General features: G+C 45.8%; 1 long non-coding RNA gene across 1 annotated transcript in view; it reads left to right on the forward strand.

The window, feature by feature from the left end:
- The window catches only part of LOC141374839 (uncharacterized), a 32737-nt gene extending 15363 nt beyond the window's left edge, over positions 1-17374 (forward strand). Inside the window, exons 2-4 of the long non-coding RNA XR_012381980.1 lie at positions 9285-9391; positions 12423-12558; positions 16930-17374. This is a non-coding gene — a long non-coding RNA (uncharacterized lncRNA). The remainder of the gene's footprint in view (positions 1-9284; positions 9392-12422; positions 12559-16929) is intronic.
- The last annotated feature ends 615 nt before the right edge of the window (positions 17375-17989 follow it).

The raw sequence follows: 17989 nt of genomic DNA on the forward strand, positions 1-17989 counted from the left end.
TGAAGGGCCAAAGGACATGGAGAGATTATCTCTACTGGCATTTCTTGTTTCATGCCCATACATATTATATGAAAAGGGCAAGCTCTAGGTTAGAACTTGATTCTTTCTGGGCGCCTGAGTGGTTCAGTTAGTTAAGTGACTGCCTTTGGCTCGGATCGTGGTCTCATGGTCCCGGGGTCCTGGGATCAAGCCCCACAATGGGCTTCCCTTGCTCTGCAGGGAGCCTGCTTCTCCCTCTCCCTCTGCCTGACACTCTCCCTGCTTGTGCTCACTCTCTGTCAAATAAATAAATAAAATCTTAAAAGAAAAAAAAAGAACTTGATTCTTTCTAACAGGACTTTTGAGGAGTCTTCTATGTTTAGGTACGCGTAATGACTTTCCAAGATGGGGATAAACATGCTGCATTTCCCAAGCTTATTTGACCACAGAAGCTTTTTAAACATTTCCCTGGAGTATCTCCCTGAATTAAGTTCCACCAGACTTTTGCCAGGAAACTTTGATCTATTCAGCATCAACTATCAGATCCCCCCAAAATGGAAAAAGCAAATAGGCTCTTCTTGAATCAGTGGGATAGTCCTCTCTTTTTTTAAGAGGAAGGAAATGAATATAGGAACAGCTGGCTCAGTGGTTAAGCGTCTGCCTTCCCCTCAGGTCATGGCTGGGATCGACGCCCCCGCATCGGGCTCCCTGCTCAGCGGGAAGCCTGTTTCTCCCTCTCCCATTCCCCCTGCTTGTTTTCCCTCTCTCACTGTGTCTCTTTCTGTCAAATAAATAAATAAAATCTTAAAAAAAAAAAAAAGAAAAGGAACAGCTGGTGAGTCAGGACATGGGGTGTGGTGCCTGTCTGCTGTCTGGTAACTCCATGAACTTGACAAGCCCCTTGCCCTCTCAGAGGTGTCCTGTTCTTATTTGCAAAGTAAGATCTGTAGGAGATCAGGCTGCATCCCAACAAACTAAAATGTTTGCTACTTCACAGCTCCTAGAAACATCTGGAAGGGATGTCTGAATTATCTTTGTTAATAGGAGACATGGGAAGTATGGAGAATAATTTAAGATAAGAAAAATTCTTTTAGAAATCAAGAATAGGTTTTTTTTTTAAGATTTTATTTTTAAGCAATCTCTACACCCAACATGGGGCTTGAACTTACAACCCCTACATTAAGAGTTGCATGCTCTATTGATGGAGCCAGCCAGGTGTCCCTAGAAGCCAAGAATAGTTTTATGAGGAGCGGGGCCATCTGGGTGGCTCTGTCAGTTAAGCATCTGCCTTCGGCTCAGGTCATGATCCTGGGGTCCTGGGATGGAGCCCCGCATCGGGCTCCCTGTTCAGCCAGGAGCCTGTTTCTCCCTCTCCCCTGCCTTCGACTCCCCCTGCTTGTGTCTCTCTCTGTCAAATAAATAAATAAAATCTTAAAGAGAATAGTTTTATGGGGGAAAAATACCTTAATGAATATGAGGGATGGAGAATGTGGGATTGCATTAATTTCCTATGATTGCTCTAACCAGTTACCATAAACTTGGTGGCTTCAAAGGAACAACAAATTTTTATCAGTTTTGGGAGGTCAGAGGTCTGATATGGGTCTCATTGGGCTCAACCAAGGTGTCAGCAAGATTGTATTCCTCTCTGGATGTCCTAGGAAAGAATCCACCTCCATGTATATTCTGGTTTCTGAAGGCTGCGCACATTCGTTGGCTCATGGCTCCCGCCCTCCATCTTGAAAACCAGCAACACTGCCCTGACCATTCTCCCTTGTCACATCTTCCTCTCTGACCACAGCTGGGAAAGGTTCTCCCCTTTTAAGGAACCCTGTGATTAGGTTGAACTCACCCAGATAGTTCAGGGTTAACTCCCCTCTGAATTTAACATCTGTAGAGTCCCCTTTGCCATGTAAGGTGACGTATTTACAAGTTCTGGGGATTAGGGTGCTCTTTGGGGGCCAGGGGAACATTATTCTGCCTTCTACATGGATGAAATGTTTTGTTTAATGAAGTGTAGGTATTTTTTAAAAAAAGAAGTGTAGGGTTTTTTTTTAAGATTTTATTCATTTATTTGACAGAGAGAGACACAGTGAGAGAGGGAACACAAGCAGGGGGGAGTGGGAGAGGTGCTGAGCAGGGAGCCCGAAGTGGGCTCGATCCCAGGACCCTGGGATCATGACCTGAGCCAAAGGCAGATGCCCAATGACTGAGCCACCCAGGCGCCCCAGAAGTGTAGGTGTTGAGAAGACTCACTCTCCTTCCTTTCTGAGTCTCCCTGAAGTTCTGTCTGTATCTACACTTCTCTATATCTTTAATAAACTGTTCTTACTTCCCAAAAATAAAAAATAAAAAAATAAAGAAGTGTAGGTGTTGAGAAACTAAAGCATGTTCCTGGAAAATTGAAATTAGGCTTCATAATTTATGGCGTAAAAAGGAGTAGACAGGATTGATACAGAAAAAAAAAATCCAAGGAAGCTGATAAGTTACAACATGAACAAAAATAAACTGTGTTAGATACACATTAATCCTTTGTGAAAAAGCCAGAGCAAAGACTGGAGGCTTAGCATGGGATTGCTTGTCGCTGTTATATAGCATACCTTCACAAAACAGAACTAAAAACCTAAAACTCACACCATTTAAAAAGCAAAACTTCATTAGCATTAACGAAGTTGGTCCTACATGGCTTTGCTTGACTTTCAGGGGTGGAAGATGGTGGAATGGTCATCACAGAGCCCCAGATAGTGTTTGAAAGAATTGATAGGAAATGGTGAGGGGAAGACAGCCTTGTCTTTGTTTAGTGGCTGCAAGAAACATGGCATTTACAGTCAAGGTGAGAGTGGGCTTGGGGCCAAGGGTGGCTAAAGCATCATGCAAGGGTCAGTAAGATGGTAAGAACCAAATTCAAGTAAAAGTATCCAAGTGAAGAGTGTACGCCATGGCTTTCTCAGCCTTGGCACAATTGGCATTTTGGACCAGATCATTCTTTGATGTGGGGGACTATCCTGTGCATTGTAGGAAGGTTAGCAGCATCTCCAGATTCTACCCATCTGATGCCAGGAGAGCCCCTGCCTCAGGTTGCAACAGCCAAAAGTGTCCCTTAAGGAGGCAAAATTGCCCCACCTGAGAACTACTGGTATAGACTGAGAACAGGTAAGGGGAAGCAGTGAGCCAGTGGGTGGAACCTGAGAGCCTGGAGAGATTTTTCAGGACATGAACCAAGGGAACATTCTCCAGGGCCTTTTGCCAGACCTTGGGGGACTGGCAGGGAGCCACCAGGAACATCCAGTTTGTTTGCACATTGGTCTCTAACTTGGCCGTGGCAGCCTCCAGGTCAGAAAAGCTCAAGCATAATTTGTTTAGGTATTGCACTCTGGCTATTGTCTATTTGTTATGCAAGCACAGACTTTAAAAAGGTAATTCACGGGGCGCCTGGGTGGCTCAGTGGTTAAGTGTCTGCCTTCGGCCCAGGTCATGATCCCAGGGTCCTGGGATCGGGCCCGCATCAGGCTCCCTGCTCCACGGGAAGCCTGCTTCTCCCTCTCCCACTCCCCCTGCTTGTGTTCCCTCTCTCGCTGTGTCTCTCTCTGTCAAATAAATAAATAAAATCTTTAAAAAAGAAAAGGTAATTCACCTGGGCAGGTGATATACTTGTTTGTAATATAAACAGCCTGGGATCTCTTAACTTCTTTTACTCGTGGATTAATTGCCAGTCCTCTAGGACCTCTGATTTGTAGAAGAGGGAGAAAAGAAGGACTGTGGACTCTGGATGCAAGCTGGGCCATCTCAAACCTATACAAATGATCTTCTGCAATTTAGAAGAGGTGTACCCCTGGTGGATGAATTAAAAAAAAGGGGGTGTCCCTCTGGGTGGGTTAGGAGCAGGGCTAGGAGAGCAGGTGCACCTAATCTGCAGCCTTGCCCCCCCTCAGCATGGCACCCTGCACAGTGAGCACCTGCCGAGCCCCTGGGCTGCAAGGTCAAGCTCTGTGTCGCATGCTGCGTTTTACGTATCACAGGAGACACACGTTAGCCTTGGAATCAGACAGGACATTGGGATCCCCTAGCTATGACAGGTCCTGAACTTTCTTACCATCAGAATTAGAATTTTCCTACAACTCATTGTCAGAAACAGAGGCAGTAGATTATGAAGCAGTGAGTGAAAGGTGGTTTAGGAATGTTCTAAGGGAGAAAAAAGCAGAATGGATAGCTAGAAGTTGTACCTGTTTGCCTTTTTGTGTCTGGACTACTCACTTATAAATTTAGGTCCTAAGTGGTGAAGTGGATGCAGAGACAAATAAGGGAGATGTGCTTTTTGAGTGAGGGCAGACCTCTGACAGCACTCCAAACTATTAAACACTGGTGGTCCAAGGCCTCTAGTTTAGGAGATGCCATCCCGCAAAGCAAACCGTGATCTACTACCTGCATTCTGGTGAACTTCCTTCAAGGACCTGGGAAGACCAGCAGCGTTAACCCTCTTCCTGGATGGGCTAGCTGTCATTCTGCCGAGGGACAGGGAGAGTCTTTTTTTTTTTTTTTTTTTTTTTGAGAGAGGGCAGGTAGGGTGGGGTGGGGCAGAGGGAGAGGGAGGGAGAATCTTAAGCAGACTCGCCGTTGAGCCAGACACAGGGTTCCATCTCAGGACCCTGAGATCAGGAGCTGAGCCAAAACCAAGAGTTGGATGCTCAACCGACTGCGCCACCTAGGTGCCCCAGGACAGAGAGATTCTGAATCAAGAAAACCTTCATTAAATGCAGATGTTCCCCTGTTATAGACGAAGACCCTGAAACACAGAGTCAGGCCAGCTGTTACCATTTGCAGGGCCTGGGGCTGGAGTACCCATGGAGGCTCAAAGAGCCCAGGTCTGATATTTAAATAAAATTTGTTCCATCCTTGCCCCTGGGCAAATATATCTTCATAGCAACAAAATTGGGGGGAAAAAGTGAAATCTATGGGTTTTATATGACTGAAAGTTTGCAAAAATTTTAAAAATGACAATTTTGCGATTATTGCACACTTGTGGGCATTCTGTTATGACACGTTTAAATGAGCATTAAAGGGGCGCCTGGGTGGCTCAGTTGGTTAAGCGTCTGCCTTCGGCTCAGGTCATGATCCCAGGATTCTGGGATCGAGCCCCGCATTGGACTCCCTGCTCAGTGGGGAGCCTGCTTCTCCCTCGCCCTCTGCCATTCTGGCCTCCACGCCCCGCTTGTGCTCTCTGGCTCTCTCTGTCAAATAAATAAATTAAATTGATGAGCATTAAAGGCATACACAATTCATGTATGATTACATGTTTATCCATAAAATTAATATTTTTTGCTTTAATCTCAACAAAATCATTATATTCTTATAATCAATATTTTCACATAATTTGTGTGCTGTTGACAGTAAAACCCAACTAGATTTACTTTCTTGTATCTTAGGTTTTTTAAAAATTTCAATTCGGGTAAGTTTTGCTCTGCAGAGGCAGTGGCAATTGAAATTGTCAATAAAATTCTTTTTTTATTTTAAAGATTTATTTATTTGAGAGAGAGCAAGTGTGGTGGGGAGGGGCAGAGGAAGAGGGAGAGAGAATCTTAAGCAGGCTCCACGTGGAGCACGTTGCCAATGCGGAGCTTGATCTTCCTGAGACTACCACCTGAGCCAAAATCAAGAGTCGGTCGCTAACCAGCTGAGCCACCCAGGTGCCCCTGAAATTGTCAATAAAACTCTTAATCTTAAATATCAAGCATTGTAATGGGGTCACCCGATGATATAGTGCCATTATCACAGACACGAATATTTAAAGTTCATCCTATAAATTAATTTGTCATGATTTGAAAAATCCTTTAGAACAATATCATTTAAAAAATCTAGGTTTCTATAATATTGTAAAGGGTTGATGTCGTGTTTCATGCACATTATGTGTGCACCTACATGCACACACATTTGAGGGTAACATGAGCCGTTTGTGAATATTGTGCTAATTCACGAGAAACTGTAGAACCATATACAAAATGAGAAGAACAAGAATCCGTGGGTGACAAAGGTCTGGAGAGCTAAGTTATCTTTCCTCCCCCTACCGTCCCAGGAGCTTCTGCTGCCCGGATCCTCCACCCTCTCCAAGGCAGTGTCTGTATCTGATGTCAGCAGTAAAACCCCCTACAGACGTCTGCAGCTTTGGGTGTGCTTACCTTTAGTTTGCAGAACACAGGGCAAGCGATAGAGGTTTGCAGGGAGCAGAATGGTGTTAGCTGACTGCCGACCTTCAGGATTACAGGTGGGACTGAGCCAGTGCTCAGAGCCACGTGACAGAGAGCCTTTTAAAGGGCCAGGCCCTGGACCCCCCCCACCCCCCCACAGCATGGGTCTGTGGCCAGCACGGTGTTACTTGCTAAGTCACCATATAGATATTACTGTAGTGGGTTGAATGATGGCCCCCAACAGATATGCTCATATCCTCATCCCTAGAACCTGTGAATGTGGCCTTATTTGGAAAAAGGGTCTCAACAGATGTGTTAAATTAGGGATCTCAAGATAAATCATTCTGGATGATCCAGGTGGGCCCTCCGTACCATGACAAGTGTCCTTGGAGGGGACAAATAGAGGAGAGTCAGAAGGAGAAGAGAAGGTCATGTGAACATGGAGGCGGAGAGGGGAGTACTGTGGCCACAAGCCAAGGAGAGCTGACAGCCACCAGAAGCTGGGGGAGGCAGGGAAGGTTTCTCCCCTAGAGCTTTCAGAGGGAGCACTGCCCTGCCGAAAACTTGATTTCAGACTTCTGGCCCCTAGAGCTCTGAGAGGATCCATTTCTTTTGTTTTCAGCCACCAAATTTATGGTGATTAGTTATGGCAGCCTTAGGAATTTAGGCTAATTACAACAATTACTGGTAATGTTGAACATTTATTAGGACTGATTACATGCCAGGCCCTTTACTAAACCCCTTTCACAAGCATTATCTCATTTAGACCTCACAACGGTCTCAAGAGATAGGTGCTATTATCATCCCCATCTTATAGATGAGCAAACTGAGGTTCAAAGGGGTCAAAGTAGCTTGCCCAAGGCCACATGGCTGGTAAGTTGGGATTTGAACCCAGGTCTCTCTGATTCCAAAGACCTCTTTTAAGCACACAGAGAAACCTCCCTGCTGTGTCATGGACCCAGCTGTAAAGGTGACACACCCCACACTTGGTGGCTTTGTGTGTGCAATGTGGTCTTTGTCCCCCTTCTTATTTTTTTTCCCCCTTCTTAAAAAGGGGCCTGATTAGGGTGCCTTGGTGGCTCAGTCAGTTAAGCGTTTCCCTTCAGCTCAGGTCATGATCCCAGGGTCCTGGGATCGAGTCCCGCATCAGACTCCTTGCTCAGTGGAGAGCCTGTTCTCCCTCTCCCTCTGCCTGCCGCTCCCCCTGCTTGTGTTCTCTCTCGCTCACTCTGACAAATAAATAAATAAAATCTTAAAAAGGGGGGGGCCTGATTCTTTGAGCACCCTCTCCTCAACTCTGGGCTCTTTACCACCGCCTCAGAAATGAGATATAAATTACAATGGGCCACTCTTCTAACTCAGTGGACCATTGGAACACTGTTTCTGTGTCATAAAGAAACATTTTAGGCATACACAATCACTCATAGTTCTTTGCATCTATTTAGCCTCTGGGTCATTCGGGTTTATTTGTAGATGTTGCCAAGATGAATCAAAAATCTGGGGAAACTCTTTGTCCTTGGAGAAGGACAGTAGTAGGGATGGATTCTTGTTACTTTCTTTTTGCTGATTTTGAATTTGTGTTAAGACTATCTCACTGTCCCAGGAAAAACAGAAAAGTTTGTGTTCTTGAGACTTAAAATATATTCTCTGAGCTCACGTAAGCTAGCTATCAGAACTTTAACACTGGACTCTGGTGACGGTGTGATTTTGGAAACAAGCATTTCTTTCCTTCTCTACTTTTGTCTTGTCTTTTGGGGATTAGAAGGGACTGTTCTCCACCTGCTGACAAACCCAAATACTGTGTGTGTGTGTGTGTGTGTGTGTGTGTGTGTGTGTGTGTGTGTGTGTGGTGATGGTGGTGGTGGTGGTTGGGGGAAGAAGGTCCGGTTGAGGTGGTTACTTTTATTTTGTTACCCTTTATTTCTTTTCTTTCAAACAAAATCTATCCCATTTTACAGGTGGAAACATTGAGTCTCGGTGACTCGAAAGGATTTTCTCCAAGATAATTCAACCAGATAGACTTAATTACAAATGCTCTGCTTGTCCTCTCAAGAAGCCCTTCCATTTAGTGAACACCAGAGCTGTTATACAATGAGTTCAGAGGCTAATTTTTAAAGCAAGTCATGTGTCTCTCCCGTTGCTCTGACCCAAATATGAGACAGAGATTCAAAGTTGTGCACAAAGAAAACCAAAATCAGTAAGGAGGCCCTACATGAGCACTTTGGTTGATTCAGGGAATGTGCCCCTCATCTTTCAGCCACTGCAGTGCTTCCTCACTTGGGAATCACTTGCTGTTCCACTTAGGACCCTGCCCCCCTCCCCCCCCCCCCGTCCCCCGAGACTGTGCAGAGGGGGACCTGAGTCCAGAGCCAGGCCCGGGGACGACTTGGGGTCGTTGTTCTCTCCAAACAGCAAGAGATGCTCATCTAACCTCGCTCCCAGAGATGGCTTTGCACTGGTCTAAGCAACACTAGCTAAGAGGTTAGAAACCCTTGTTCTCTTGAGGGGCTGGCGGGGGAAGGACCGGAGAGCCGGGCAGCGGACAGGCCGGCGCTCGGAGGCGCTAGTGCGGACGGAAGGTGCTGGCCGCGACCAACGGAAGGTCACTCCCGATCTCACTTTTCTGAGTCCCTGCCTTCTGTCCAGGTGTCCTGTACACAATCTCCCCCTGGAGCTTCCCTCCTTTCTCCTTTCTCTAAACCAAAACCCGCTCCCAGGGAAGGATCTGATCAATTCTTTTGCATCAGGAGAATGGACAACCTCTTATCTTCCCAGGAGCATATGCATTTTGAGGACCTAATGCAAAACTAATGAGTCTCCGTGCAATTTCTGAGGTCAGGGAAGACAGGTAAGAGCGGCGCGGCCGGCTCTGGGGGGCAGGCAATGGTGCAGGTGTGCAGGAAGGTCGGGGTGCGAGCAGGACAGGCATTTCCAGAGACGAAGTCTTTCGTCCTACCCTAAGACAGGGCTCCGGGGGCGGGCGGGGGGAGGCGGCCATGGGAGCTAAGGAGGCAAAGAGCAGAAAACCTTGAGCTCAAAACTCTGTGCTGGAAGTTATCTGCTTTTTCCTACAGAAAATAGAGGTAAAGCCCACTCATTTATTTATACTTTCATTCATTCATTCAGATGAAATGGTCTTTGCTATCAGAGAAGCAGTAGAGAGAGAGCCATGAACGAGATACAGAAGACCTCTCTCTACCTGGGACAATGGAACTTTCTCTCCAGCTAGCAGGGTGAGGCTAATAACATATAATTTCACGGGGTTCGAAGTGCTTTGAAAAGACAAAACAGGGTAAGGAAATAAGAGAGCGGCAAGGAGGGTGCGTGGGGCGGGGGTGTTTAGATGAGGAGGCAGGTCAGGCTGTCTAGGTCGCGTTTCCAGATTTCGCAAATAAAAATACAGGACACCCAGGGCGCCTGGGTGGCTCAATTGGTTGAGCGACTGCCTTCGGCTCAGGTCATGCGTGATCCTGGAGTCCCAGGATCGAGTCCCACATCGGACTCCCTGATCGGCAGGGAGCCTGCTTCTCCCTCTGACCCTTCCCCCTCTCATGTTCTCTCTCTCTTTCTCACTCCCTCTCAAATAAATAAAATAAAATCTTAAAAAAAAATACAGGACACCCAATTGCATTTGAGTTTGAGAGAAGCGATGACAACTTTTTCAGCCTAAGTGTATCCCATGCAATATTTGGGACATACAAGTACTAAAAAAATTATGCATCATTTATCTGGAGTTCACATTTAACTGGGTGTCCTGCATTTTGTCTTGTAACGCTAGCCCACGAGACCCCCGTGAATAAGGTGAGGGAGAGTTCCAGGAGAGAAAGCAGGAAGGGCAAAGATTTCCAGGCAGAAATGGGCTGGCTTTGTTCAGGGAGCCCCATGTGGTTGGAATAGGGGGGACCCCAGAGAGGTGGGCAGGGGCCAGATCATGTGGAGCCACAGGCACATGTGAAAAGTTTGTATTTTATTCTCACCTGTGGGATTTTTAAAAAGATTTATTTATTTACTTGAGAGAGAGAGAGAGCACACGCGTGCACGTGCGGGAGAGGGAGCGGGGAAGCAGACTCCCCGCTGAGCACCTGACCAGGGGCTCCATCCCAGGACCCTGAGCCGAAACCAAGAGTTGGATGCTTAACCAACCGAGCCACCCAGGAGCCCCTCATCTGTGGAATTTCAAGGAAAGCCCTCAGCACTGCAATTACTCGTTTCCATGAATGTTTCAGTTGGGTATTGTGTTTCCCAAAGCAGACACCACTGGCATTGCTTTTAAGACCAGACTAGGAGAGTAGGAGAGTAGGTGAACAGGAGAGTAGGTGCTTCTGCCCTGGGGGAAAGTGAGCAATGTTTCCCCTAAATTTGCTTGACCTCATCCTTCTTCCTCATTCACTACTGCCTTCAGTTTTCCTAGCACTGGACAAAGTCTTTCATCCTACCATAAGGAATGAGCTGACACTACCGAGGGAAGAGATTCAGGGACTCAAATTCTGACTAGTCTGTAAATGACTACCAGAAAGTGTTTGGAAAGTGACGAATGGCATGTAGCAGGAGTCAGGGGAGGATGGCAAAAATATGAAGGGGGGAATTTGAGGGTGCTCACGTCAAGCACCGGCAGTGTGACTAGCTTGCGTACCTATGACCCTGAGTGCCGGCCAAGGAGTATTGGAACCAAACTGTCACCCTTCTCTGTATCTAGATGGCCAAGAATCTCTCGTGGAAGAGATATTCAGAGCCAGGCTGGCGGCAAACCAATACTGCCAGATGGCAGAGCAGTCAAAATATTGTGCTGTGAAGCCCACACTGTGTTTGGGTAAAGGCTGAACTTACATTCCTGCAGCAGACCTCGGTGGGCTCCGGTCTGAGAATGTTTCCTGCCGCCTCTGCCATTTTCCTCAGTGACTCACTGAGTGACTCATGGCTCATCTCCAGCAGTTCGTTCCTTGCAGAGATTTCTCTCTCCCAACCAGCCTCTTCTCTGGCCTTCTGGTAAAAGAGGCCCTATGCTGAAGAAGGAGGCTTGACTGTATTTCTGTGAGAACAGAATAGCCCTACCTAACTTTCCATGGAATGTGGGGTTTGCAGACCCAAAAATAATCTTGTGAGGTAAACAGAAAAGCAGCCCCAGGTCCAAGTGACAGAGTGTGGACTACTGTCTTGTATCTTCTCTCACGCAGGAGGGGCTGTCAATTCATTGGAAAATGATTTAATGACTTGTGCAAGATCTCATAGCTGCTTGCTGCCCTCTAAAACAAAAATGTTAGGGGTGCCTGGCTCAGTTGGAAGAGTGTGTGGCTCTTGATCTTGAGGTCATGAGTTCGAGCCCCACGTTGGGCATCGAGATTACTTAAATAAATAAAACGTTAAAATAAACAGGTTCTTTTTCTAGAAAACCATGGTTTAGAAAACAAGACAGTATCTTCAAGAGGGAAGGGGGTTTCTCCCATTGTTGCAAAGGCATTTCTTTCAGACAGGTTGAATCACTTGCTGGTGAACTGGTCGATTCTTCCCCAAAAATGTAATGACTCCCCCATTATACGAATAATAAATGTTTACTGCAGAAACTTTGGAAAAGTTAGAAAAACACAAAGGGGACCATAAATATCACCTGTAATCCTCCCACTGAGATGTAATTGCTGTTGACATTTTGATGTTTCCTTCCTGTTTTTTTCCGTATACAGATGACTGTATTTTAACAAATTGGAAGAAAATGTGGTATAAGCTGATTGATAACTTGTTTTTTTTAATTTGTTTTTTCATTTAATACTATTTCCGTCATTATTTTCTCACATCATAAAATGTTTTCATCATCCTAGGGGTCCCTCAATCTACTCATTTGGACTTTTAGGTTGTCACCCTTTTTTTAAATTATAAACACCATCACAATGGGAATGCTTGGTCTTATAAAAATACAGCGATGTTTCCACCCCGTGGTCTGTCTGGGCCTTGGTTTGAGAAAAGATGGAAAACAGGGAAAGAAACAGAGTATGTTGATAGGCTTTAGCTTGATTTGCATCCGTCTGCCGGAGAAGGGAAAGAAGTGAAGCCAGGATTTCCAGAGTCCCCACTGTAAAGGCTGTTTCCCTCCCCTGAGCTCTTAATTCTGTTCTTCCAACTTGTCACCTCCCCGTCCCTGTGGCTCCTCAGGCTTCTCTCTGCCCTGCCCTGCCCTGCCACCCGTCATGGCCACCCCAGAACTCACTTCAGACCCTCCCTGGTCCCTCTGGCTGCAGCTGAGTGCTGCGTCTTGACTCGGTGTCTGAAAAGTTCTTTCTAGGAGCAGCGAATGAAGGATCAGCATTCGAATATCTGAAGTTGTGCCTATAAAACTCTTCGGCAGCCCACTGCACTGCTTTGCCTGTGGGTGCACCGCACCGCCCGGCTCTGCCTGACCGGGGAAGTGGTAAGAAGCTCAAAGAAAATTAACGATAGTGTGACCTCTGGATTTCTTTAATTTCTTTGCTGGACAAACCGACCATCCCTCCATTCCTTTCTCATCAGGCACTAAGTGTGCGTGAGTTCTAATAACTAGAAAAATTGGGATGATCATAATTCCCAAGCTAGAATTTGAGAAGCAGATGAGAAAGTTCATAAAATCAAATCATGCTCAACTGAGTGCTTTAAAAAAAACAAAACAAAACATCTTTGTTTCAGGATTCCAAAAATAGATCCCAATGCTGTCCTTCACCTTCACAATTATTTTAGTCTTCCGTTCTAAATCTGAATGGTACAGAGCAGCAGAATTTGTACATTAAGTTCATAAGGGAACAGACAGCTCATTAATTCTTAACATTGGTGGGATTTGACTGTTCGCTGTCATATGCTCCGTTCCAAAATATATCTGGCCCGCTTTTCTGAGATGATTAAGATGTCGTATTGATAACCTGAGGGCTCTCAACAACACAGTGCCCTTCCTGTGTGAGACAAGGTTATAGCCCCCCCACGGGAGGGTGTGGGTGACAACGACACTAATCATCTCAGGTTCATTCGTTCACAAGTTCATTTATTCAAACATGTGAGACTTTCCTAGGTGCCCGGCAAGAGAAAAAGTCTTTGCCTTCCAGGAGGGAGACAAATAAATATTTAATATAATGAAAATGTTACAAAGCAAAATAAAGCCAAGTAAGAGAATGGAGTATATGTGTCAGAGGGGAGGAGTGGGGGGCGGTGATATTTTAGACCTGGTAGTTAGAGAAGGCCTCTTTGGGGAGGTGGTATTTAAGTGCGGGAACCAGTCATGGAAATAACTATGTGGGGATGAGCAGCAAGGACAAAAACCTCAAGATGGGAGAGGATCCATTAGAGAGCTGGCAAAGACTCGAGGGTGGCTGAATGCATTGTTGGAGGGTGGGGGAAAATTTGAGGAGGCTGGGGGCCAGCTCAGGGAGGGCCTATCAGTCATTAGGAAGACTTAGCATTTTATTCACTGTGAAGCTGTTGTCCAGAGGTGGCCCGAAGGCAGGGGGAAGTTAGTGACCCTTAGTCTGCTCTACTGTGCTCTTTCCCATGTGCTGATTCACTACAGACTCTCCGGTCCCTGAGCCCAGCAGACTACTTCAGGTCCCAGCAGGCTGGAAGCATTGAGGCATTCTGGGGAGAGTCTCTGTACCCTGGTCACTACGGCTGTCAGGTCCACTGTCTTGGTGGTTTTATAATTCAGATGAGCTGCTCTGGAATCCTAGGTCTATTGGAAACAGATTCGGGACCTCTGGGTGGCTCAGTCGGTTAAACGTCTGCCTTGGGCTCAGGTCATGGTCCCAGGGTCCTGGGATCAAGCCCCATATTGTGCTCCCCTTGCTCAGCGGGGAACCTGTTTCTCCCTCTCCCTCTGCCTGCCGCTCCCCCTGCTTGTGCTCTCTCTCTGACAAATAAATAAAATCTTTAAAAAAAATAAATTCAATCAATTAACATATAATGTATTATTATTTTCAGAGGTAGGTCAGTGATTCACCAGTCTTATATAATACCCAGTGCTCATTATATCATGTGCCCTCCTTAATGTCCATCACCCAGTTCCCCATCCCCCCACTCACCTCCCCTCCAGCAACCCTCAGTTTGTTTCCTATGATTAAGAGTCTCTTATGGGAGCGCCTGAGTGCCTCAGTCATTAAGCATCTGCCTTCGGCTCAGGTCATGATCCCAGGGTCCTCGGATCGAGCCCCGCATCGGGCTCCCTGCTCGGCGGGAAGCCTGCTTCTCCCTCTCCCACTCCCCCTGCTTGTGTTCCCTCTCTCACTGTCTCTTTCTCTGGGTCGAAAAAAAAAAAAGTCTCTTATGGTTTGTCTCCCTCCCTGATTTCATCTTGTTTTATTTTTTCCTCTCTTCCCCTATGACCCTCTGTTTTGTTTCTTAAATTCCACATATGAGTGAGATCATATGATAATTGTCTTTCTCTGGTAGACTTATTTCGCTTAGCATTATACCCTCTAGTTCCATCCATGTCATTGTAAATGGCAAGATTTCATTTTTTTGATGGCTGCATAATATTCCATTGTGTATATGTGTATATATATGTATATATATATATGTATGTATATATACACCACATTTTCTTTATCCATTCATCTGATGATGGACATCTGGCCTCTTTCCATAGTTTGGTGATTGTGGCTGTAGCTGCTATGAACATTGGGATGCACGTGCCCCTTCGGATCCCTACATTTGTATCTTTGGGGTAAATACCCAGTAGTGCAATTGCTGGGCCGTAGGGTAGCTCTGTTTTCAACTTTTTGAGGAACCTCCCTACTGTTTTCCAGAGTGGCTGCCCCAGCTTGCATTCCCACCAACAGTGTAGGAGGGTTCCCCTTTCTCCGCATCTCCGCCAACATCTGTCGTTTCCTGACTTGTCAATTTTAGCCATTCTCACTGGTGTGAGGTGGTATCTCATTGTGGTTTTGATTTGTATTTTCCTGATGCTGAGTGATGTGGAACATCTTTTCATGTGTCTGTTGGCCATTTGTATGTCTTCTTTGGAGAAATGTTTGTTCATGTCTTCTGCCCATTTCTTGATTGGATTAATTGGGTGTTGGCTTTGAAAAGTTCTTTATAGATTTTGGATACTAGCTCTTTATCTGAGAAGACATTTGCAAATATCTTCTCCCATTCCGTCGGTTGCCTTTCGGCTTTGTAGACTGTGGAAACAGATGAGATTTTTAAGGAAAGCAGACTTTATTTCTGCCACACTGCCACCTCACATAACCATCAACTGTTATGTGGCGATAATTCCTTCTGAGTACCCCCTGTAGACCATGTGAACAATATGTATTTTCTCCAACCCTAGAGAACTATGCTGAGTTTTAGAGGAGGTTAGATAATTTGATAAGGTCACATTGTGTCTTAATTCAGGCTGCTGTACCAAGGTACCATACACTAGGTGGCTTACAGACAGACATTTCTTTCTTATAGTTCTGGACGCTGGAAGTCTGGGACCAGAGTGCCAGCATGGTCAGGTTCTGGTTGCAGACCCTCTTCTGGGTTGCACAACTTCTTGGTGTATCCTCATGTGGCAGACAGCAGAGAGACATGACTCTTCTAAGGACACTAATCCCATTCATGAGGGCTCCACCTGTGACCTCCTCTCCTCCTAATTACCTCCCAAAGCCCACCTCTTAATACCATCATATTGGGGGGCAGGGTTTCAACATGAATTTGGGGGGGGCCCAAACATTCAATCCATGACACATGATTATTGAGTGGTGGTGGGATTTAAATTCAGATCCAGCTGGCTGGAAAGCCTGTTTTTACTATCACACTGACTAATCCTTCCTGAGTACTTTCATTCATCACAGCATTTATCAAACACCTGCTGTGTTTGGAGATGTACTGGCGATGTAGACACAGATGAGAGGCCGTTCCCGCCCTCCAGTGTCTTAGAAATGAGTGGGCTCTCTGGAATCTATACTGCATCTCCCAGAATGGAGATCATGCAGGCACCCCTGCCACAAATACACACACCGTTTTGGACTTTCTGAAATGGAGATTTGTCTTATTCTTCTCATTAAAGAAACTTGCCAGTGGCCGAGCAGGTTGTGCCATGCACGAATAGCACCTGTTGACCCATTTATCATTGGTTCACATCGGCACTACCTGTTCACGTTGGATTTCACTTTAATTTGGATCCTAAATTGTGACTTTAAAAAATCTTCAGGGGGAGGGTGACTGGGTGGCTCAGTTGGAGAAGCATCTGGCTCTTGATTTCGGCTCAGGGTTGTGAGATCAAGCCCCGCACTGGGCTCTGCACTCAGCCGGCAGTCTGCTTGAGATTCTCTCTCCCTCTCCCTCTGCTACTCCCCGCCACGGAAATAAAGAAATAAATCTTAAAAAACAAAAAAAAATCTTCAGAGAGATCAGCCTGTGATGCAGGGCTAAAATGACACGTTGTCAGTGTAGAAGCCCATCTGTCACTCAGCGGCAACGCAACTGAGGGCAGCAGGAATGGGCCAGTCTTGGAGTGAGTGCTTACAGAATCATCAGAGCCCGGCGTTGGACTCACGCATGCGCAGGGAAGGACTACGGCTCAGGGGAACACATAGTGCTATCACAAGCTTCCAGATGACTTTCTAGAGAAGGCATGAAACATCCAGTGATAGGTTATTCAGCTCAGGAAAATACAAATCGCCGATTTAAACACATAGGTAAATATGCCAATATTCTTCCATATGCCTCAAAATGATCTCGGTTATAACAGAGATTATTCTCAACGACAGTACCTTGGTTGTTTCCTTCAGAAGAGTCACCACAGTTTGTAATTATTTTGTCTTTGTCTTTCTTCCAGAATGAGGTGATCTTTTCATTGTTGTTTCCCCAGCAACGGGCAAAATGCCTAGAGCGGAGTGGGCACATGCAGAGGAAGAATCTGGAGGGGTTGGAGGAAGCAGGAGTCCATGGCCAAGATGCTGTATACCTACCTGTGGCCGGAATGATTTGGAACTGTCTTTCTTCAGTGTCCAGGAGAAGTTTAGACTCAAAAGTTTTACTGTGATGCTGAAAAAGATAAATGCTATGTAGTTGTCTAAGGAAATATATGTTACTGTTAGTTTTTTAAAAAAGGTTTTATGAACAGGGGACGCCTAGGTGGTGCAGTCGGTTAAGCGGCTGACTCTTGATTTCAGCTCAGGTCATGATCTCAGGGTTGTGGGATGGAGCCTCACATCGGGCTCCCTGCTTAGGGAGGAGTCAGCTTGTCCCTCTTCCTCCCCTTTCCCCTCCCCAATGCTCTCTCTCTCAAATAGATAAATAAAATCTTTTTTTTTAAAAGATTTTATTTATTTATTTGACAGAGAGAAACGTGGTGAGAGAGGGAACACAAGCAGGGGGAGTGGGAGAGGGAGAAGCAGGCTTCCCGTGGAGCAGGGAGCCCGATGCAGGGCTCGATCCCAGGACCCCGGGACCATGACCTGAGCCGAAGGCAGACACCCAACAACTGAGCCACCCAGGCGCCCCAAATAAATAGAATCTTAAAAAAGGTTTTATGAACATATTTTATCCGGAAAAAAATTTTATTAAATTCACAGATGTTACTTGGTGTTAACTTTTATGACTTGGCGGTTTCTTTTACTCAGTGGCATCCCAGAATGAAAGAAATGGTACAAATAAGTAAAAGCCCTTTAACTATTCCAAAGCTTTAAATGAGACATTTTAATATTTGGGGATCTCTTTGAGTGACTCTCCCAACATTAATCCATTAACTGAAAACCCTCACTAGACAATGGGTATTTTCCAAATAATATAAACCACACGGGTATAACTTGTGGGCAAATTCTCACCTGGTTGGAAAGGAAGTAGCCAGCACGATTCGAATACATGCAGCCGTTAATTGCGGCTGAGAAGAGCTG

Source organism: Callorhinus ursinus, unplaced genomic scaffold, assembly GCF_003265705.2.
Source record: "Callorhinus ursinus isolate GAN/ISIS: 27379988/994484 unplaced genomic scaffold, GSC_fseal_2.0 scaffold22, whole genome shotgun sequence".
NCBI lineage: Eukaryota > Metazoa > Chordata > Mammalia > Carnivora > Otariidae > Callorhinus > Callorhinus ursinus.